Raw genomic sequence first — 23965 nt, 5'->3', positions numbered from 1 at the left:
ACCAAAATTAAACTCTTGCCTCAAAAGACATGTATATGAGGAAATTATCCAAGTCCTGGGAAAGAAACATTGCAAGAGGCAAATGAAATAATTCTTGCAGCTCACACACAGCCAGGCATACTGTTAGCTCCCACCAGTCAGACTGTGATAAACCTTGCAAGTCATAGGGCAAAAACATAAGTAGTCAGAACAATGTTACCTCAGTAACGAGACAAAAGAGGTCCTATGCTGATGGCTTCACTGATACTGCTTAACAAAATCAAGGGCAAGCTTTAAAAGAATTAAGCTGTTCCCAAAGAACGTAACTGTGTTCCAGAAAGTAACTTATACATATTTCAGGGAACACCAAAAATTCTAGTAATTGACAACAGAAGATCACAATGTTGGGCATTCATTCAGAAATTACCAGGTGTGCAGAAGTAGGAGAAAACAACCCATAGTGAAGAAAATAATCAGTCAGTAGAAATAGACTCAGGAATGAAAAAAGTCATAAAATCAGTAGATTATGACATCCAGTTGTATATTTTAAAGAAGTACAGCTTTAAAAATGAATAAAGATAAAGAAGTACAGTTATTGTGTGTCAAGTTTACTACAATCCAGCTGTAAGGGTTTTTGTTTTTTTTTTTTTCCTCAAATAATCAGTTGACATAAGTCACTTGATATTTTTCCTTCCACAAAAACTGCCACCCACTCTCAGTATGGCCACAACCAAAGAAAGAAGGAACCTGCAAATGGTAATTATAAGAATGTTCCTTCTGTCACTTCTTCCTTTAAGTTGTCTTTCCTATTTTGTTAAGTTGCTCATAGTGATCCCAAAAGATGAAACACCCAACGTGATTTGCCTGAAAATCCAGAAGTCGAGGAGTTGGAAGTGAAGGGAGAATAAAAGCCAGAAGGAAGAATGAAGTAAGGAGGCCACAGCCATGGCAGAGAGCTGATATGCCTCTGCAGAGTGCCATGCCCACAGAGATTTCCACACGTCCAAATGAGGCCACTGACTGTTGCTTCCAAACACTGGAAAACAAAATCTGTCCAACTTTATAGTGAGAAGCCAAGTAAATGAACACAAGCAAAACAAATCCTCCACGGCATGGTACAGTTATTTGTCCAAGCGCAGTACTGGAAGTCCTAAATCTTGGGTCCCTCTGAAGTTGAGTTCCCTTTTCCTCACTCTTCCTGTTCTCGTAGGCATGTCTGTGCTGAGGACCACACGGTCAGGGGAGTTGATAACAAGAGTGAAGAGCGGAACTGAGACAGGAAAAATTAATGTCTTACTCTTTCAGATGCCTTCAAACTACAAGTGCATTAACTCATTTGATTCTCACAAATTGTTTGTAAAGCAAGCAGCACCAGCATAACCATCCCAGTGTGACCAATGAGGAGAGAGTGGCACTCAGAGGCATTGATTGGAATGAGGCACTCTTGTCATGGCCAACTCAGGTGTGAATATCCCACAGAGCTCAAAGCAAACCCACTCTGATCTGTTACCTGTGTACCTGGACCCTGAACTGGTGGGGATCCAGCCTTTATCTCTGAGGTCTGGTAGGGTCCTGTGGAGGACAGTTTCTCATGGTCAGGGACTGTTTGGGAATGTGGTGCTAAATACTTATTTATTAAATGACAAAATATACATCTAGGGAAACTATCAATGCAAAGATAAGGACGAAGAATCTGGAAGGGAAGACATGAGCCAGTCTGTCGCTGTTTGTTTATATGCATTAGAAGAAACCATCAATATCGTCGGCATACTTTCAACTGAAGAGACACAACATTAAATGACTTCCGTGAAGCACTTTGATGAGCATGAATAATGTTTTCAGTTACCAACACAAGAGTTGAGTCTTCCATTATCATGCGTTTTCTCCTTCAGCATGAGTCCAAGCTGGAGAGAACCAGAGGCTTCCATTGGTACAATAAAAATATAAATAATTAAAAAGATTTAGGTTGCCCCTTCCTTTAACATTTCCTATCCAAAGGGCCATAAATCACTTCAATAAAAATGACTCATTTTGTAACCCTTGTGTCTGTGTTTTGGTTTATGGGCTTCCATTTGATTTGTGCATCTGACACAGCAAGAATTAAATGACTTGTTCTACAATCTCCTAGATAAGTGACCACTGCTCTGTACTGCCAGCAAGGGAAGGCCATAAAAGTAGATTGCACAAGACACCACCCACAACTTTCTCCTTCTTCTAGCGATTTCACCCTCCATGACCTAAACCAGAACATTAGTCACAATTAATTAACTCTAATTAAGGAGCCCTTTTAAAAGTAGACAGTCTGGGGAGCACCAATAGCAACAGCTACAGCTAGCAAGTGTCTGGTGCCTAATATCCTTCCTTTTGTCAAAACACTCAAAACGTAAGTATGCATGGTTAATTCTGTTTTCTCCATTTTGCAGACTTAAAATGATAATGGACTTGACTAACATCTCCATAAATAACCAGGAGAAACTGACTTTCATTCAAGTTCTCTCTGACTTAAAGATCTGATCAATAAAACTTTCAAAAAAATATGACTCTGGTCAATTAGTAGAAAATGATATAAGATGTCAATTGCTTTAACAGTTGTATCAAAACAAGATTATGACCACGTAGTAAGGCAGATGGGAAAGAATTCTATTATTTAACTTCTTTAGAGAAAACAATTTCCCAAATTGCTTCCATGCCCACCCTTGGGCCATTGTACACCTGTAAATTCAGTTCTGAAGTGTTGCTCACCCTCTGAGTAGGCTCTTCTAGTTCTAATCAATCCCATCTAGTTAGTACATCACAAATGCAGGAACATGACATAGCTAATCCACCTTTCAGGCAATTTATCAACCTCTATGTATTGCAACAAGATGGATTTTTGATATCATAATTGGATTACAAGCAACCTGGCAATGCAGAAAATTAATAGATTTGGGAGTTGGGCATAACTGGATTCAAATCCCAGCTTTATCACTTAACAACTGAATAATCTTAAGAACATCACTTAACCTCTCAGAGTATTATCTTCCTCATGTAGAAAATGGGTTAATAACACTTTCCTTGTATATACTGATAGGAGTTTTAAATGAGATAATGTAAGCAAGATACTTCCTGATAAATTAGTAATTGTAATTTATTATTATCACAGAAAATATATACATATATAAAATCTCAATTGTCCTAGAATTAATTTGATCTCCCTGTACATATACCTGCAGACTTACTAATAAAGTGCCTCTCAACATACTCTTCCACACAAGTTTCATTTGTGAGAGAACACTGCAATGTTGTCTGAAGTAAGCTGAAGAAATATTTAACACTCAAACTATCCCCACATTTGGAAGGACAAGAAGAAAGCTAGGAACAAAATGGACAAACACTTCCTGGTGATGGAGCAACAAGGAGGTGTCCCTCAGTTTGCTTTTTCCCTTCTAACTTGGCTCTCTGATACCATCATACATGTTTTTGACATGTGTGTAACATCCTCCTAATCTGGAAGGGGAAGAGATAAAATTTGGGAGGAACACTTCTAAAAATCTTGGAATCATTTTTGGCAGTTGACTTTCAACTTGAGCAAATGAAGACAGAAAAATAAGCATATAAACATCTCAAACTAAATGTCCTTATTCGAAGTCTGTTTATGTAAAGTAATTTCACATCAAAGTAGTTAATTCACCATCAGAGTGGAGAGAAAAATCAAACTTAAGAGGGATACTCCAATTCTTTGGGGTATACTTCCATAGGGGAAGGAAAATATTTCGTCCTCTATTCTTCTGAGTTGTTGGCTGAGATTCCTGTAATAAAAGAGAGATTAGCAAGAGAAAAACAAACAGTTTGCTCATATGTATTCCTTGTGTACACATGGGAGAGACCCAGGAAAAAATGAGTGCCTCAAAGGGTTGGCTTAGAACTCCGGTTTATATAGCATCTTTAACAAAGAACAATAAATTTGTGGAGAAATGACAAGACAAAGGAAAACAATTTTAGGCTTCTGAGGTTGGCAAACTAGAGGACTGTCAACTGACGGTAAAGACCAGTTGGCAAAGTTTGTTCTAAAGATTTCTGTTGTACCATTCCCAGGCTCATAGAGTCTGAAATTATCTCTAGTGAGTAACTTTGTCCTTCCTGGTAGACAAGGAAGAGGGACAACTTTGAAATGTATGTCCTGCTTTTAGGCAAATGGGGAAAGGAACATGGAGTTTCTCTTCTATCTGCTTCTTCTCAATTGCCTTCAGCTCAAAACACTCCTTATGCCAAAGTGGCATATTCTGACACTCTTCATTCCCAACACAGAAACCTTGACTGTTAGGCAATGGATATTTACAAAGACCAAGAGAAAACACTGAGAGACAAAGCCTCCATGACCTCCAGTGCCCCCAGTCCTAGCTCTTTCTCTGTTTCCTTAAAGAGCTTAAAAAAAGAACGTGTCATTTATCATTCCATTGTCTTTATATTCCAGAAAACTCAACTCACACTGCATTAAATATTAATCAGAATTTATTGGCCCATGTACCTGAACGTCCAGTTACGGAGTGGAATACGGGAATTCTTAATCCAGTTGTATAGGTTTCCATCTGTCCACTAAGGCTTTCACAGTATTACAAGGCATAGAGTGGCCACAGAAACAATCTTCCCAATGATGAGTAGTTATCTTTGAGGAGGGCAATAGAATATGTTACTAGACATAGCCAAAAGTGACACCCTGGAGATAAGGGTGAGTTTTGTCCTACATGCATGAGCTGACTGGGGAGGAATTCATACACGAATGAACATCTGGTACTATTTGAAAGAGGTGGAGGAGAATGGGCACTGGGTAGGTATACAAAAAGTACACTGAAAAGAGTATAAGCCATCACTCTCCAGGACCTCTATTGATTTTAATGGGGAAATTCAAACTAGCCCCCATGAATCAAGAAAGGATTCAAAGCACAGTGGGAAAAAAAAAGTGATCTACAATACTTTGGAAACAGACTCATTCTTTAAAATGAGCAGACATAAATAATATATATCATAGAATTTGTGTCCATTAAGGATAGATTTGGTTACATGCAATGGAACAACTCAAAATACCAGTAAATTAAGCAAGACAAAGGTTTTTTTCTTATGTCAAAGAATATAGAAAGATCTATATGGTGACTCCTTGAATTAAAAAAGGAAGCAAAAATAATGAGGGACCTCTAGCATCTATTTTCCGCTCTTCAGTGCTGGCTTACATCTTTCCTCAGCTCAAATTTTAAAGTATCTGTTAAAGCTCTAGTCGTTATTTCTGCACTGCAAGCAAGTAAGTGGAGCAAGAATGAAAGGAAAACCCGAAGAGAACTTGCAACTCCCCCACCACCCAATTTTTTTTCTTAATTTATTTATTTTTATTTGTTTATTTACAGCATAACAGTGTTCATTGTTTTGGCATCACACCCAGTGCTCCATGCAGTACGTCCCCTCCCTATTACCCACCACCTGGTTCCTCAACCTCCCACCCCCCCCCACCCCCCTGCCGCCCCTTCATAACCCTCTGGTTGTTTTTCAGAGTCCATAGTCTCTCATGGTTCATCTCCCCTTCCAGTTTCCCTCAACTCCCTCTCCTCTCCATCTCCCCATGTCCTCCATGTTATTTGTTATGCTCCACAAATAAGTGAGACCATATGATACTTGACTCTCTCTGCTTGACTTATTTCGCTCAGCATAATTTCTTCCAGTCCCGTCCATGTTGCTACAAAAGTTGGGTATTCGTCCTTTCTGATGGAGGCATAATACTCCATTGTGTATATGGACCACATCTTCCTTATCCATTCATCCGTTGAAGGGCATCTTGGTTCTTTCCACAGTTTGGCGACCGTAGCCATTGCTGCAATAACCCACCACCCACTTTTGAAAGAGACTTCTTCACAGTCCTATACAACACTCACACTTGCATCCAATCGGCCAGACTCATGTCACATGACCATATTTATGTGAAATGAAGGCTGCCAAGATATGTAGCTTTAGTAGGATACACTGCCTACCCTTTGGAGCCAAAGGATAAAAGCAAGAATAAATATTGGAAACTATTAATGGTATCATTCTCAGAACCATGAAAATGATCGAGAACAACCAACATAAATTGGGGGAAAAAAAGAACAAATTTAGAAGGCTTATATTATTTGTTTTCAAGAATTGTAAGAAAAGTAAAATAATCAGAAGAGTGTGGCACTGGCATGAGAATAAACATATACAACCATGGAACAGAAAAGAGTACACAAAAACAGATATAAACAAATACAGTCAATTTTTGGCAACTTTCCCAAGGGAATTCAATGGGAAAGAAAAGTCATTTGAAAGAATGTTTGCTCTAACAACTGGACACCAGTTTAGGAAAAATTTAACCTCAACCACACTGTTTTACAACGTACATAAAAATGATACAAAATGGAACACAGGATTTAAGTGCAGGAGCTAAAATTCTCAACATTTCTAAAAGAAAATATAAAAGAAAATCAACGTATCATGCGTTTAGGCAAGAATTTTTCAAAGAGGACACAAAACCCACAAACAATATATGAAAAATATAAAACTGTCCTCATTAAGTTAGAAACTTGTGCTCTTCAAATGATAGAGTTGAGAAATTGAAAAGGTAGTCTGCAGAGTGAAAGCAAATGTTTACATAACACGTAAATGACACACGTAAATGACTAAGGGCATGGGTCCAGAGTTGAATTTTGGAACACTGGAAAGAAATAAAATTAAATCAAATCAAATAAAACAAAACAAACAAAAAAAAGAAAGTCTTACAACTTGATAATAAGAAACTCACTGGCTGAAAAATAAGAAACATTTACCAATAGACACAGACAAAAGACAATATATGAACAGCCATTAAAAACATACAATGTCATGGGCTCCTGGGTGGCTCAGTTGGTTAAGGCCTGGGCCTTCCGCTCGGGTCATGATCCCAGGGTCCTGGGATCCAGCCCTGCATCGGGCTCTCTGCTCAGCAGGGAGCTTGCTTCCTCCTCACTGTCTGCCTGCCTCTCTGCCTACTTGTGATCTCTGTCTGTCAAATAAATAAATAAAATCTTAAAAAAAAAAGACATACAATGTCAGGGTACCTGGGTGGCTCACTTGGTTAAGCAACTGCCATGGGCTCAGGTCATGATCCTGGAGTCCTGGCATTGAGTCCCGCATGGGGCTCCAGTCCCACATCAGGCTTTCTGCTCAGCAGAAAGTCTGCTTCTCCCTCTGACCCTCTCCCTTCTCATGCTTTCTCTCTCTCTCTCTCTCAAATGAATAAACAAAATCTTTAAAAAGAAAGCAAGACATACAATGTTGTCCAATACCATTAGTAATCAGGGCAATGTAAATTTAAAACCACAACAAGCGATTACTATTCGGTTTCTTTAATGACTAAAATTTAAAAACTGGCAATATTAGCATCATATAAAGTTAAATATACACTTACCATATGAACAAGCTATCCCGTGGTTAGGATTTACTCAAGAAAAATTAAAACAACTGTCCACACAGAAATGCATGTGAATATTTATAGCTGCTTTATTCACGATAGTCGAAACTGGAAACAATTCAAATACCGATCAATGGGTGGGTGGATTAGCAAATTACGGTATATCTATAGCATGGAATACTGCTTAGCAATAAAAACAAACTATTGACACACACAAAAATGTAAGTAAAAGGATTACACATAAAATAGTACATACTGGGTGATTCAGGTTATATGAAATTACAAAAGAGGCAAAACTATGGAGACGGATTATAGATCAATGGTTGTCTTCGGTAGGGACAGAGGGAAATTTCCTAGTTGCACAGGAGCACAAGGAAACTGATTTTGATGGTGGTCAGAAGACCGTATACAACTATTAAAATCTATCAAACTCCCAATGGGCAAATTGAACTGGATATAAATTCTACCTCAGTCCAGTGGGGTGAAAACGAAAAATTTGTAAACAAGTAAGTAAAGGTATGAATATCTGGAAGCAAATGCGGAGTCGGAGGCTATTAAGTCTAAAGAACCATTACTAACTTTAGTTGACAAACAGAATGTAGATATAATCCCCCCCAAAAATACATGTAATGTAAATAATGTAAAATGATTATCATTTTAATAGACATGGACAAGAATTTCCATTTCATACCCTCCAAAACACACAAAGATAATAATAAAGAAAAAGTAAAATTATTTTTCAGTATAAAGTTCAAGGATGAAAGCACTGAACAAAGAAGATGATTTTCTTTTTTTTTTTTTTTAAGATTTTATTTATTTATTTGACAGAGAGAGGTCACAAGTAGGCAGAGAGGCAGGCAGAGAGAGTGAGAGGGAAGCAGGCTCCCCGCCGAGCAGAGAGCCCGATGCGGGACTCGATCCCAGGACCCTGAGATCATGACCTGAGCCGAAGGCAGCGGCTTAAACCACTGAGCCACCCAGGCACCCAGAAGATGATTTTCTTATTAAAGAAAGGTATGGTACATAATGAAGATATGCTTGCCATGGAACTTTAGGTTACAAAAAGCTACGGCCTTAAAATAGAAAATTTATACACACACACACACACACATCTTATATCAGAAATTATTGAAATTATAAAGAAAACCTGACAAAAGCAAAATAGATTATAACATCTCAATTGGACATTGACATTATAAGTAGAAATAAACATGATACTTGACTGTTTAAGCAAAAATAATAATGTACTGTGGGGTTTTAATGTACATAAAGTAAAATGTGTGACAACAATCGTACCAAAGCTGGTAGGGATGAAATGGAAGTATACTATCATAAGGATGTTACACCATATGTAGAACAGTATAATATTACTTAAAAAGTGACTGCATTAGTGGGTGTTATAGGACACCTGGGTGGCTCAGTTGGTTAAGCATCTATCTGCCTTTAGCTCAGGTCATGATCCCAGGGTCCTGGGATTGAGCCCCACATCAGACTCCTTGCTCAGTAGAGAGCCTGCTTCTCCCTCTCCTGCTCTGCCGGCTTGTGCTCTCTCTCTGTCAAATAAATAAAATCTTTTAAAAAGTGTGTGCTGTAAAATTCTATAAACCCCAACTAAAAGGCAGATATTTTCAAATTTGTTGAAAAAGCAAGACTCTACTTGATATTTCCTACTACAATATACATTAAATACAAGGGATTTTCTTAAGGTTTTTTTTTTTTTACTTTAAAAAATTTTTTTTTAAATTTGTAGAAAAAATTACAAATTTTTAAAAGTAAAACAATGGAAAAAGATATATCATGCTGAACTTTTCCTTGTGATTGAGCTCCAGTTTCAAAGCATTGTGATCGGAGAATATGCAGGGAATAATGTCAGTCTTTTGGTATCGGTTGAGTCCTGCTTTGTGACCCAGTATGTGGTCTATTCTGGAGAAGGTTCCATGTGCACTTGAGAAGAATGAGTATTCTGTTGTTTTAGGGTGGAATGTTCTGTATATGTCTATGAGGTCCATCTGGTCCAATGTTTCATTCAATGCTCTTATTTCTTTATTAATTTTCTGCTTCGATGATCTGTCTATTTCTGAGAGAGGCGTATTAAGATCTCCTACTATTATTGTATTCATATCAATATGGCTCTTTATCTTGATTAATAGTTTTCTTACGTAATTGGGTGCTCCCATATTGGGGGCATAGATATACACAATTGTTAGATCATCTTGGTGGATAGTACCTTTAAGAATTATGTAGTGTCCTTCTGTATCTCTGACTACAGTCTTTAGTTTAAAATCTAATTTATCTGATATGAGAATTGCTACTCCGGCCTTCTTTTGAGGCCCATTGGCATGAAAGATGCTTCTCCATCCCTTCACTTTCAGTCTGGGTGTATCCTTAGGTTCAAAATGGGTCTCTTGTAGACAACATATGGATGGGTCCTGTCGTTTTATCCAATCTGCAACCCTGTGTCGTTTTATGGGCACATTTAGGCCATTCACATTGAGAGTGATTATTGAGAGATAGGTTTTTATTGACATCGTGTTGCCTTTGAAGTCTTTCTGTCTATAGATTGTTTCTATATTTCAGTTCAATGATATTCTTAGGATTTTTTCTCTTTTATAGGACCCCCCTTAATATTTCCTGCAGTGTCGGCTTGGTGGTTGCATAGTCTTTTAAGCCTTGCTGGTCTTGGAAACTCTTTATCTCTCCATCCATTTTAAATGTCAGTCTTGCTGGATAGAGTATTCTTGGTTGCATGTTCTTCTCATTTAGTACTCTGAATATATTTTGCCAGCCCTTCCTGGCTTTCCAGGTCTCTGTGGAAAGGTCTGACGTTATTCTAATGGGCTTTCCTCTGTATGTAAGAAGCTTCTTTGTCCTAGCTGCTTTTAAGAGGGTCTCTCTTGAAACATAATTCCCCATTTTAACTATAAGGTGCCGTGAGGACTTTCGAGAATCTAAAATCTTGGGAGGAGATCTTTCTGCCTCTAGTACATGAACATTGTTTCCATTCGTGAGATTGGGAAAATTTTCATAGACAACTTCTTCCACTATATCTTCTAGACTTCTTTCTTTTTCTTCCCCTTCAGGGATTCCAATAATTCTGACGTTGGAACGTTTCATGGCATCGTTTATTTCCCTGATTCTATTTTCGTGGCTTCTGAGCTGTTTGTTCCAGGCTTCCTCCTGATCCTTTCTCTCAGAAGGAACTCAAACACCTGGAAGCTAAAGACCACATTGCTTAAGAATGCTTGGATCAACCAGGAGATCAAAGATGAACTTAAACAATTCATGGAAACCAATGAGAATGAAGACACCTCGGTCCAAAACCTATGGGATACAGCAAAGGCGGTTCTAAGGGGGAAATACATAGCCATCCAAGCCTCCCTCAAAAACATTGAAAAATCCAGAATACACCAGCTGTCTCTATACCTTAAAGAACTGGAGAATCAACAACAAATCAAACCAACTCCACATGCAAGAAGGGAAATAATCAAGATTAGAGCAGAGATCAATGAGGTAGAAACGAGAGATACAGTAGAACGTATCAATGAAACTAGAAGCTGGTTTTTTGAAAGAATTAATAAGATCGATAAACCATTGGCCACACTAATCCAAAAGAAAAGAGAGAAAGCCCAAATTAATAAAATTATGAATGAAAAGGGAGAGATCACAACTAACACCAAGGAAATAGAAACAATCATCAGAAATTATTACCAACAGTTATATGCCAATAAGCTAAGCAACCTAGATGAAATGGATGCATTCCTGGAAAGCTACAAACTCCCAAAATTGAACCAGGAAGAAATTGACAACCTGAATAGACCGATATCTAGTAATGAGATTGAAGCAGTGATCAAAAACCTCCCAAAAAACAAGAGCCCAGGACCTGACGGATTCCCTGGGGAATTCTACCAAACTTTCAAAGAAGAAATAACACCAATTCTCCTGAAGCTGTTCCAAAAAATTGAAGCAGAAGGAAAACTTCCAGACTCTTTTTATGAAGCCAGCATTACCCTGATCCCCAAACCAGGCAAAGACCCTACCAAAAAGGAGAATTTCAGACCAATATCACTGATGAATATGGATGCAAAGATTCTCAACAAGATCCTAGCAAACAGGATCCAGCAGCACATTCAAAAGATTATCCACCATGACCAGGTGGGATTCATCCCTGGGTTGCAAGGTTGGTTCAACATTCGCAAATCAATCAGTGTGATAGAACACATCAATAAGAGAAGAGAGAAGAACCACATGGTCCTCTCAATTGATGCAGAAAAAGCATTTGACAAAATCCAGCATCCGTTCCTGATGAAAACGCTTCAAAGTATAGGGATAGAGGGAACATTCCTGAACTTCATAAAATCTATCTATGAAAGACCCACAGCAAATATCATCCTCAATGGGAAAAAGCTTGCAGCCTTCCTGTTGAGATCAGGAACACGACAAGGATGCCCACTCTCACCACTCTTGTTCAACATAGTATTAGAAGTTCTAGCAACGGCAATCAGACAACAAAGAGAAATCAAAGGTATCCAAATTGGCAAGGAAGAAGTCAAACTCTCTCTCTTCGCAGATGACATGATTCTTTATATGGAAAACCCCAAAGACTCCACCCCCAAACTACTAGAACTCATACAGCAATTCAGTAACGTGGCAGGATACAAAGTCAATGTACAGAAATCAGTGGCTTTCTTATACACTAACAATGAAAAGATATATCATGCTAACATGAAACAAAAAAAAAAGAAATCTAGAGGGACTATATTAATATCAAAGTAGATTTCAGAGAAAGATCATTACCAGAGATAAAGTAGTATGTTTCATAATGATAAAAATACCAATTCAGGAAGAGGACATAAAAATCCTAAAGGTTTATGTACATACACATGACCCCAAAACTGCTGGAAATGTAAGAAGGAAAAGCATGATCCACAAATATAATAGGAGATTTCAATGCTCATTTAACAATAATTGATGGAAAAAGCAAAAAGAAAATCAATAAGGATATAGAGAAATTAAATACTATTGACTAATTTGTTATTTTTGAAAATACTCAACACATGATCAGAATTCACATTCTTTTCAAATATACAAAGAACATTTAGCAAGATAGACTATATTCTGAAACAAATTTAGATAGAAAGTATTCTTACAAATTATGTTCTCTGTCACAATAGAATTAAAATAAATAGAAATATATTGAGAAAATCAACAAATATTAAGAAACTGCATAACATACCTCTAAGCGATCTGTGGGTCAAAAAAGAAATAAAAAAGGAAATTTAAAAATATTAAAATAAATGAAAATGATAACAATAACATCTAAAAATGTGTGGGTGTCACTAAAACAGTATTTAGGGGAAAATTTATAGCACTAAATGTCTATATTAAATTTTTTTTTCATATCAGTGACCTAAGCTTCTACTACCTTAACAAACTAGAAAAAGAAGTGCAAATTAAATTTAAAAAAGGATAAAAAATAATACAGATTAAAACCAAAATCAATGAGTTAAGAAATGGGAAAAAGTAGATGTATCAAGAAACCAATGGCTGGTTCTTTGAGAAGATCAATAAAATTGATTAACCTATAATCAGATAGATAAGGAGAAAAAGAGAGAAGACACAAATTACCATTATTAGAAATAAGAGAACTAATATCATTACAATTAGAACACATGCTAGAAGGATAATAAGGGAATAAAATGAACAGTTTTAAGCTTTTATATTTCACTAAGGTCAATTATACAAATTCCTTGAAAGATACAAACCACTAAAGCCTACTCAAAAACTGGAATAGCCCTTTTTCTAACAAAGAAATTGAAACTGTATTTTAAAATATTCCCACAAAGAAAACATCAGACCAAGATGATTTCACTTGTGAAGTATACCAAACATGTAAGAAAAAATAATACTATTTATACACAATCACTTCCAGAAAATTGAAAGAAGCAAATAGTCCCAAACTCATTCTACAAAGCCAGCACTGCCTAAAACCAAACCCAGATAAAAACATTATTAAAAAAAAGTAATAAAACAACAGACCAAGATGTTCATGAAGATACACGTAAAAACTCCAAACAAGATTTCAGCAAATAAAATCCAAGGACATGAAAAGGATTACACATCATGTCCAAGTGACACCAGAGATGTAAGGTAGGTTGAACACTGGAAAATTAATCATTGTAATTATTCATATGAGCACATTCAGAAAGAAAAGTCATGAAATCTTATCTGAAGGCTCAGTTAGGGAAAGATCCATTTACAAGCCCTTTCACATGGTTTTCGACAGGATCCAGTTTCTGAAGGACTGTTGGACTGAAGGACTCAGTTCCTTATCAGTGACCGGCCAGAAGTCACCTCTTGTTCCTTGCCACGTGGGCCTCTCCAGCTTGCACCATCAAAGTAACGTGCAAGAAAAGCCAGAGAAAAAATACTGGTCAGAGAGAGTACTAGTAAAATACCAGTTGTGGTCATTTGTAACCTCGTTGCAGAAGTTATACCCCATTACTTTTGCCTACTCTGCTTATTAGAGGCCATTTGCTCAGTCAGCCCACACTCAAAATGAGATCACACCAGGACATGCGCCGGAGGAGGCAGAATCGTTGGGGACTGTCTTAGTCATCTGATATAGACATCTTCCTGGAATATTAAAAAAAAAAAAAAAAACCCGCAAAGCAGAACAATTAAAAATAAAAACAATTAAAAATGGACAATTTGAACAGATACGTTATGAATGAAGATATACCAACAGATACATTATGAATGAAGATATACCAACACAAAAAATGTTCAATACCATAGGTTATTAGGGAAATGCAAATTAAAACCTTAATGAGGGTATCCTTGCAAACCCACCAGAACGTATAAAATGGCAAGACTGAACACAAGTGTCCGAAGGGACTAGAACAGTTGGAACTCCCATACACTGCTGGTGGATATTAAAGAGGTACAATCCCTTTGGAAAATCATTTGGCAGTTTCTAAAATGTTAAAGTTGTAATTACTGTAGAATTCAGCCATGCCACACAGAGATATTTCCTCAAGAGTAAGGAACACATATATTCACATAAATATGAATCTATAGTGATGTTCATTGCCACTTTATTTGTGGCTGTCAAAATTTGGCAACAATCCACATTTTCATTAGCAGGTGAAAGGATAAATCAATTGTGGCATATGTTATAATGGAATACAACTTTGCAGTATTAATTAATGAACTCAGAAAGTGAAAATCTTTATTATTTGCAAATTTTGTGATTGTTTACCTGAAATGTTCTAGAGTTCAGGACATAATCTGAAAATAGTAGATTCAATAAAAGAAATTGCCAAATAGGTAAGTATAAAATAAGATCCAAAAATTAAAATTTTCAATGATATTAATAAGTAGCTAAAAATATTATGACTAAGACTCTCCTTTTCAATGCCAGTAGAGTATAACATATATAAACACACACCCACCATATATTGTCTAAGGTTTATAAGAAAAAAAATAGAAATATGTACTGAAAAACCATGGAATTAAGTAAATAAATAGGTATGATTCATTTTTATAGGGTAAGACTCAAAACTGAAAGGATTCTAAGTTTCCCCAAACTTAATTTATAAAGGCAATCAATCCCAGTGTAAATTTCAATGTTGTTGGTGGGGGAGGGGGAAGTAGTCTTGTAAAGTGTCAATCTGATTTTAAAATGTGTCTAAGGGGCACCTACGTGGCTCAGTCGGTGAAGCAGCTGCCTTTGACTCAGGTCATGATCCCAGGGTCCTGGGTTGGAGCCCCGCCTTGGGTCTCTGCTCCTCAGAGAGCCTGCGTCTCTTCTCTCTCTGCCTGTTGCTCCTCCTGCTTGTGCACTCTCTCTTCCTCTTTCTCTCTGTCAAATAAATAAATAAAATCTTTGAAGTAAATAAGAATAAATAAAAATTAAAAATAAAATGTCTGAAAGAGGGTCCTGAGATCAAGCCCAGCCTCAAGATTTTCCCTTTCTCCCTCCTTCTCAGCCCCTCCCTGCTCCCTCCCTCTCGCTCTTTAAAAAAAAAAAAAAAAAAAAAAGTGTCTGAAAGACAAACCATAGGAGAAGATTCTGAAAAAGTAAAACAATGTGTTGGAACTTATGCAATCAGATATTAAAATATATTTAATAATTTAAATTAACTAATTATTTAAACAGTGTATTTACTTCACAGGACAGAAAATAAATGAAACACAATAGGACTCAAAGAAGTATATCAAAGTAGATTCATTCCATTTTAAATCTACAGTGGAAAATTATTCAATAAATAACGATGAGGCTAATGATTGTCATTGGAAATAATAAAGAATGGATACTTACCCTTATGATACAACCTAGATGGGTTAAATTGGACATGAAAAAAATGACTATATAAAAAAAGTAAAAAAAGAAATTATAACTCTGTGTATTTATGCACTGCAAATGTAAAGTCTTTTCTAAGCATAGCACTAAATGCAGAAACTGGAAAAGAATTAATGATATATTTAACTATATAAAAATTTTAATTTTCTGTCCTTCAAACATTTTTTTATAAAAGATGAATAAAAAACTAGAGGAAATATTCCCACTTTATATGCCAAAGACCTATAACATTTAATGTACAGTTATTACCAAAACTAAGAAAATAAGAAATTTTTTATTTACCAAACAATAAGAAAAACGTAACAGAAAACTGGATAAGACATAAAAGGCAATTTACAAATGGCCAATAAATACAAGAAAAGATAATGTATTATGTAGTTAGGAAGACATACAAATAAACATAAGGGTTTTGCATATATAGTAAGCAACTTTAAAAATATTAACAATATGCATAGTTGGCTATATATATTGTAAGCACATTTATGGGCCATTTTGGGCATTCTCTCTCCAAACCATTAAAAATGATAACTTTGTTCATCAGCATGCTGATATATCCTTAAGTAGTTGACCGGGAAAAGCAGCTTATCAAAAACCATTAGAATGAGCTCACTTTTTTTAAAAAATGCACATGGACACGTGTTTGTGCCTGCATGTGAATGCACAGAGAAAATCTACAAGGGTCAGCATTTGTTCTCATTGTGTAGTGAAGAGAAATGATTGCAGGTTAGGTAGTGATGGGGCATGGCCCTCTACTTTGGTTATGGGCCTTACTTACCAACATATCATTGGTTGTCATTTTTTTTTCTTTAAATTTATTTGACACACAGAGAGAGAGAGAGATCACAAGTAGGCAGAGAGGCAGACAGAGACAGAGGGGGAAGAAGGCTCCCTGCTGAGCAGAGAGCCCAATGTGGGGCTCGATCCTAGAACCCTGAGATCATGACCTGAGCCGAAGGCAGAGGCTTTAACCCACTGAGCCACCCAGGTGCCCCTGGTTGTCATTTTTGAAGCTGAACTCTCCTGAATGCAGGGACTCTGCCATCCAGTTCTCCTAACATCCAACCTGTCTCAAAAAGCCTGAGAATGTTGGCATAATTATGGTTTAAAGTTTATATTTTAAATCTTCCATGTCTAAATGCCAGAGGTCAAAATGGGATCACAAATGGGACCAAAATGAGACCATGAATTTCTCATTATTACATCAGTCCCATGCACAACCTGAGCCAATGGTTTCCTTCCCTTTGCAAGGAAAGGGAAGAAGTCACGGTCTGTGGGTGCTCTTATTACAGTGTTAGAGAAGAATTGCAATCACTTAAAAAAGCTAAAGAAAATGAGTATTTACTAGAGCCAAGGAATTCTTCCAAACAGCATCTTCTCAAACAATTTATTTTACCAAATGAAGTTGTAATGCAACCTGCAGAGCCAAGCAGTGAGTGTGAACATTCTAGTTTCACTACTTCACTCTAGCTATCAAGCCACAAGACCCATCCCTTGCCAAAATTTAGACAATGGAATAACAACGGAATAATGCTATTGCAGAATAATTTTTGAAATCATTCAAGAAACCAAAACCTAGAGGGAAAGGAAATTGTAGAAAGACTGCATTATTTATAAAGTTAAACGATTTCCTGGAATGCATCCACAATGGATGTCATTGAGCAGGGAGACCTTGACTTCTGAGATCAAGACACTCAAAATCTGCCCCATGTACCTGATCTAGCAGGTAGGTGGTTCTAGCCCATGCTGATGATGTGAATTGCAAAAACGTGTAATAGTGTATATGTCAAAGCTCATACTACTTGAACCCCTGTCCTTAAAACAGACATGAACTGTTACTTAAAAAAACTCAATGAAATGTTTCTAATGGCATTGTTGCTTAATTATGTTATGCAATTGTTCAGTTTCATCTTTGTGTTTTCTTATCGCTCAGTAGTTACATAGGAGTGCGATGTGCATATTTTTACCTGGTTTTCTTTCATCCTTGCAACTCTTAGGGGAACCGCTAACTTATTTACACTCCCATCTTTTTACATAACTCTTGCTAAAAAATAATAATAATCGTACATTCTGTTGTTTCAAAGCCGAGTAATCCAAGTGCTCTCTCTAATCTGCATTGTCACCTCTCCCTTCAGGAAACACAAATATCTTCTTCTTAGTACCCACCCAACCTCAACGTTCAAGAAAATTAATTTGTTGCCTTTGGTCTCTGTCTAATACAACCCACACATACAGATGTCTCAGGTGGGCCTCATGAGCATGGGACTGTACAGTTCATAGACACAAACTCTCTCCTTATGGATCTTCTCCTTACTTAGCCGCTGCCTGAACCTGCTTCCCATTCAGCCATCACAGCTAAACAAACCTTGACTCCTTCTAGATCTGCTTCTTGTGCTCCTTGTCAGATAATTCTCCTCAATGCCCAATTTAATCTACCCTTTGTCTTGAATGAAAAACAACTCTTTAAAATGTCAATGAATAAGAGAAGTGTCCCATATGCAAGCAAGACTGGAAAAATAAGTCCTGATCCTTGAAATTAATATGTTGTGTAAGGAATTATTGATAATTATCCCATCAGCCAATGAAACCAACATCAGTGAGTCTTTTGTTGTTGATCTCCTACAGCAGAAACTGAGTCTACAAGGAATGAGTCTACAAATACGAATTAGTATCAATCCTGAATGAATAAAAGACTTAAAGGGAAAAAACCTACCCGTTCAAAACTTGTTTTGGCAAAAGGTGAATTCACCACGTTGAAATAAAAAACAATCAACAAGCACTTACTAACTACTGAGTCAAATAAGACATTTTAAAAATATGTTAGACTAATTAGAAATTAATGATAGTTATATTTAAAAAATATGGCCTGCATAATTTCTAATTTGGGAAAATACTGCTTTTTTGTGTTTAGTATATTATTCATTCTTTAAATATATTCAGTGAACAATGACAGAGTCATTCTTGGTGTGTAGGATAAAAAGTTCATATGCATGTACTAAAATAGCTTATACAGCTTAGTAAATTTTTAGTCACTTAGTAAAACTCTAGTGATTTACTAAGCTTTCAAATTTTCTATTTTTCTTTTTTCTATTTTCTTTGTTACCATTTGCCTTTGATGCTGAGAAATATTTTAAAATCTCCCAATGCTATTTCATTTCTGTCAATTTCCCATTGAATTACTAAGATCATTTGCTTTATGTATATTAATGCAATTAGTTTTAGCACACTGAATTTCATAAAACTCATATTGACAAAATGAGGATTTATCATTTAATTTTTAATTTTTATTTATGCACTGTATAATATTTAAGAAAATAAAGTTATAAAAATAATGCAACAAATATATGAAAACCAAAAGATTGATAGAACAGTTAATTCATAGACAGGGCCACCTGTCTTCCTTCCTCCCCAACTGAAACCTTTATATTACTTCTTAAGTTTACATTTCTCATTAATTTTTATATACTCATATACTTTTTTTTAGCTCTGAATCCAAAAATAATATACTATTACAGTATTTCCTGCAACAGAATTTTACACAGCAATGAAAACAAATGACCTTTGGTAAGATCTTTCAAGTTGTATGATTATCAAAAAATATTTAGGAAAAATAAGCAAATACACGAAAATTTATGCAGTATGAACCATTTATATCATGTTTCAAAGTAATAATTGCACATTATTGATATAAAATCATTCATTTTTCTCCCATTTTAGTCTTTCTGCCTTGAATTGTTGCTTATCTTTAAATATTTAACACTGATGTTTGGTTTCGTTTTTTCCCTGTTCATGATTTACAAGTGACCACACTTGTAAAGTATGATTTTTACATCGCACTATTTCTCATATCCAATGTGAAAGAAGCAAATAATTTCACAGAGTTGGGAGATTTTAACCCAGAAGTCAGCAGGCTTTTTCTCTAAAGTTACAGAGAGTAAATATTTAAGACTTTCAGCATATTCTGGGGTGTGGGGGGGGAGTGTGTTTATAAAGTTTTAGGGAAGTAAAAAATTCTTAACAGCCTTTGGACCAGCAATTGATAAGACAATCAGACAAAAGAATCATCAAAAACAGAATGGTTGAACAACACTATCAATAACCTAGAGCAAATTGATATTTATAGAACACTAAACTCAACAAAAGCAAAATACATATTCTTTACAACTATATAAACTACATTTACCAGCATGCAGCATATAATCAGTCATATAAAAAAATCTAAAATTTAAGAGATTGGAATCATGTGCATACGTTCTCTGGCCACCATAGGATTAAAACTCAGTAACAATAACATATATAGGAAAATTCTTAATATTTAGAAACTAATCACTTTCAAATAATCAAAGGACCAAATAAGAAATCCCAAGGGATGTCATTCAGTCATTAAATCAAATAATCAAAAAATACAAAAGTGTCAAAATTTGTGAGATGCAAACAAAATAGTATTTTGAAGTTAAATACTAATGCTAGAAAAGAAGAACTACAATCAATGTTCTGAGTTGTCACCTTAAGAAATTAGAAAAAGAACAAATTAAACCTAATGTAAGTAATAAAAGAAATAGAAACAAAGAAGAAGAAAGCAATGAATAGAACATGAAAAAACAAGAGAAAAAATAAAATCAGTATCTTGCTCTTTAAAAAGATAAATAAAATTGATAAACTTCTCACAAGACTGATTTTGGGGGGAAAAGGAGAAGATAGAAGTAGACCTTGTCAGAAGTGGATGAGGAGACATCACTACAGATTGTACAAACATTACAAAGATAATTATTATGAATAACAACTTTTTGTTAATAAGCTCAAAAAATGTTTTAAATAAGTTCAAAATTTGATAAATTAGATAAAATAATTAAAGTGTGCAGGTTTCCAAGTGGATATAAAAACAAATGGAAAATCAATTAAAGTTATTAAATTCTCACAAAGAAATCTCCAGGCCCAAATACTTTCACTGGTGAATTCAATTAAACGTTTAAGGAAGAAATAAAAAAAATTCTTTATAAACTCAGAAAATAGAGAATTAGAGAATATTTTCTAATTCATTTTACAAAAGGAACATTACAAGAACACTACAAACTAATATTTTTCATGAACACAAAAGCAAAAGTATCCTTAAAATTTTATAAATGAGGCAAGGATGTCTATTCCTGCCACTCCATTCAAAATAGTACTGGCAGTCCTTGCCAGAACAATTAGGCAGGAAAAAAAGAAATTAAAAATATTCACATCAGAAAGGGAAGAGTAAAATTATCTCTATTTTCAGATAACATGATCTTATATGTAGAAAAGTTTAGAGACTGGAAAAAAAAAAACCTTTGGAGCTAATAAATGAATTCAGCACAGCTCTGGGATACAAAATTAATATACAAAAAAATCAGCTATATTTTATATCTTAACAACAAATTATCCAAAAAAGAAATTAACAAAATAATCCCACTTAAAATAGCATTAAAATGAATGAAATACTTAAAAATAAACTTAACCATGCTGTGTTCATGGATTGGGAGAATTAATGTTGTCAAAATGCCTAAAATACTCTACCAATTCAATGCAATCTCCTTCCAAAAATCCCAATGGCATTTTTTATAGAAATAGAAAAAAATCATAAAATTCTTATGGAACTGTAAAAGACCTCAAATTGCCACACAACTTTAAGCAAGAATAAAGCAGGAGGTATTACACTTTCTGATTTCAAATGTATTACAAAGTTACAGTAAACAAAACTGTATGATGCTCACATAAAAACAGACATATTAATCAATGCGCTACAACAGAAACCCAGAAATAAACCCATATGTACATGGCCAAGTGATCCTTAAAAAGGCTGTGAGATTACACAGTGGGGAAAGGATAGTCTCTTCAGTAACTGGTGTTGGGAAAACTGGATATTCACATAAGGAAGGAAGGAAGGGAGGGAGGGAGGGAGAAGGGAAGGGAGGAAGAAAGAAAGAGAAATGAAATTGGACCCTATTTCACACCACGCAAAAATCAACTCAAAATGAATTAAAGATTTAAATGTAAGAGCTGAATTTGTAGTAAATATAAGACCTTAACTTCTAGAAGAAAACATAGGGCAAAACTTCTGGACATGAACACAAGTGCCAAAAGCAAAAATAAACAAGTGGAATTACATCAAAATAAAAAGTTTCTGCATAACAACAGAAACCATCAACAAAATCAAAAGGTGACCTACGTAACTGAAGAAAATATTTTCAGACCATATATCTGATAGTAAATTTTCAAATATATAAAGAACTCCTACAACTCAATAGCAAGAAACCACCCAATTTAAAAATGGGCAAAAGAATTAAATAGACGTTACTCCAAAAAAGACATACAAATAGCTAATGGGTATATGAAAAAGTGCTCAACATCGAAGATGGTCAGGGAAAAGCAAAGCAAAACCACAATAAAGTATCACCCCACACCTGTTATAATATGGCTATTTTCAAAAACAAAATGAAAGAAAAGATAAAAAATGTTGGCAAGGATGTGGAGAAAAGGGAATCGTTGTGCACTGCTTCTGGGAATGTAAATTGCTACAGCTCCAAAAATTAAAAATGGAACTATCATATGATCTAGCAATCCTACTTCTGGGTATTAGCCGAAGGAATGGAAATCAGGATCTCCAAGGCATATCTGCACTCCCACATTTATTGCAACATTATTCACAACAGCCAAGACATGGACACAAACTAAACCTCATTGAGGGATGAATGCATAAAGAAAATGTGATGTGTACATGTATACATGTAATGGGGTATTACTCAGCCTTCAGAAAGAAAGAAACCCTGTTATTTGTAAGAATATAAATGAACCTAGAAGATATTATGGGAAGTGATATAAGCCAGACACAGGAAGGCAAATACCATATAATATCACTTACATTATGAATAAAATAGTCAAAATCACAGAAGCAGAGAGCAATAAAGAAAATTTCAGTTGCCAATTGGAAATGGAAAAGTATTAGCTAAAGAGTACAAAGTTGCAATTACATGAGATGAAAAAGTCCTAGAGATCTACTGTACAGCATAGTGCCTATACATAGCAATACCGTAGTACATATTTATAAATTGTCTGAGTGGGTAAATCTTACGTAACTGATCTTAGTACAAAAATTAATAATAAGTAATATGGTGGGAAGAAATTTTTGGAGGTAACAGATAGATCTGTGGCATAGATTGTAGTGATAGTTTCATAGATATGTACTTGTCTTTAAAGTCATCAAGTTGTATACATTAACTATGCACAGCTTTTTGCATGTAAACAAATTTTCTCTTAAAAAATTGTATTTTTCCTTTTCTCTCCTTCTTGACTACCTTAGTCCAATACTTTACCTTCTTTTAGCCAGAGCACTACAATCTGCTGTCTGGATTCCTGCTGGACAGACCTTGAAAGACCTTTCTAATATGCTTGGAATAAAGCCCAGTATCCTCAGCACAGCATAGAAGCCCTCTTATGAATGGCTTTCCATTCTCCAGCTTGCTTTCTTACCAGTTTTCAGGTCACATTTTGTTCCTAGAATTCCAAACTATAACGCTTACACAAACTCGGACAGTTCTGTGCCTTTGAGTGTAATGTTCTCTATTTGTGACTTGTCCTTCTGAACTGTGTTTACAAATCTCCTCTGGGTACTTGAAGACCCAGAGTGGACATCACCATTCCTGACCAATTTAGGCTGAGTTTAGTGCTCTTAATCTTGGTTCACACTGCCCCCATCTGTAACTATGTTTGATTAATTACCACATTTTATTGAGATGTCTCTTCCATTTTGTCTGATTCCCCAGATAAATGTTCTATGCTACACTCCCCCACACCTAATGTAAATCTCATGTAAACACTAGATAAAGGTGAAGTTTTTCAGGTTCCTCCTAATTTTTAGATAAGGAGAAAGGAATTTTTATATCTTAAACTCCCACCATTTTCTCTGGCAAATGAAAGACATTCTTCAGTTTTTAACAACTCAGGAATCTTCAGTTTATAGAATCGAGAGCACTGTAGTATGACCATCACTGGTGTGGTTAACCTGGAGAAATGCATGACCACCGTCTCTGGTGTGGTTACCTGTCACAACTGGGACTAGATATGCATAACATTAGCCCATAACTGCAGTCTTTCTTTCAACAATTTGGAGTCATTTGCACACTAAGTGAGCAATTCACCAGGATAAGCAAAGTGCGATGTTCAAGCCAATATGC

This window comes from Meles meles, chromosome 12 (assembly GCF_922984935.1).
Source record: "Meles meles chromosome 12, mMelMel3.1 paternal haplotype, whole genome shotgun sequence".
In the NCBI taxonomy this organism is placed as follows: Eukaryota; Metazoa; Chordata; class Mammalia; order Carnivora; family Mustelidae; genus Meles; species Meles meles.
This window is presented reverse-complemented; position numbering follows the sequence as displayed.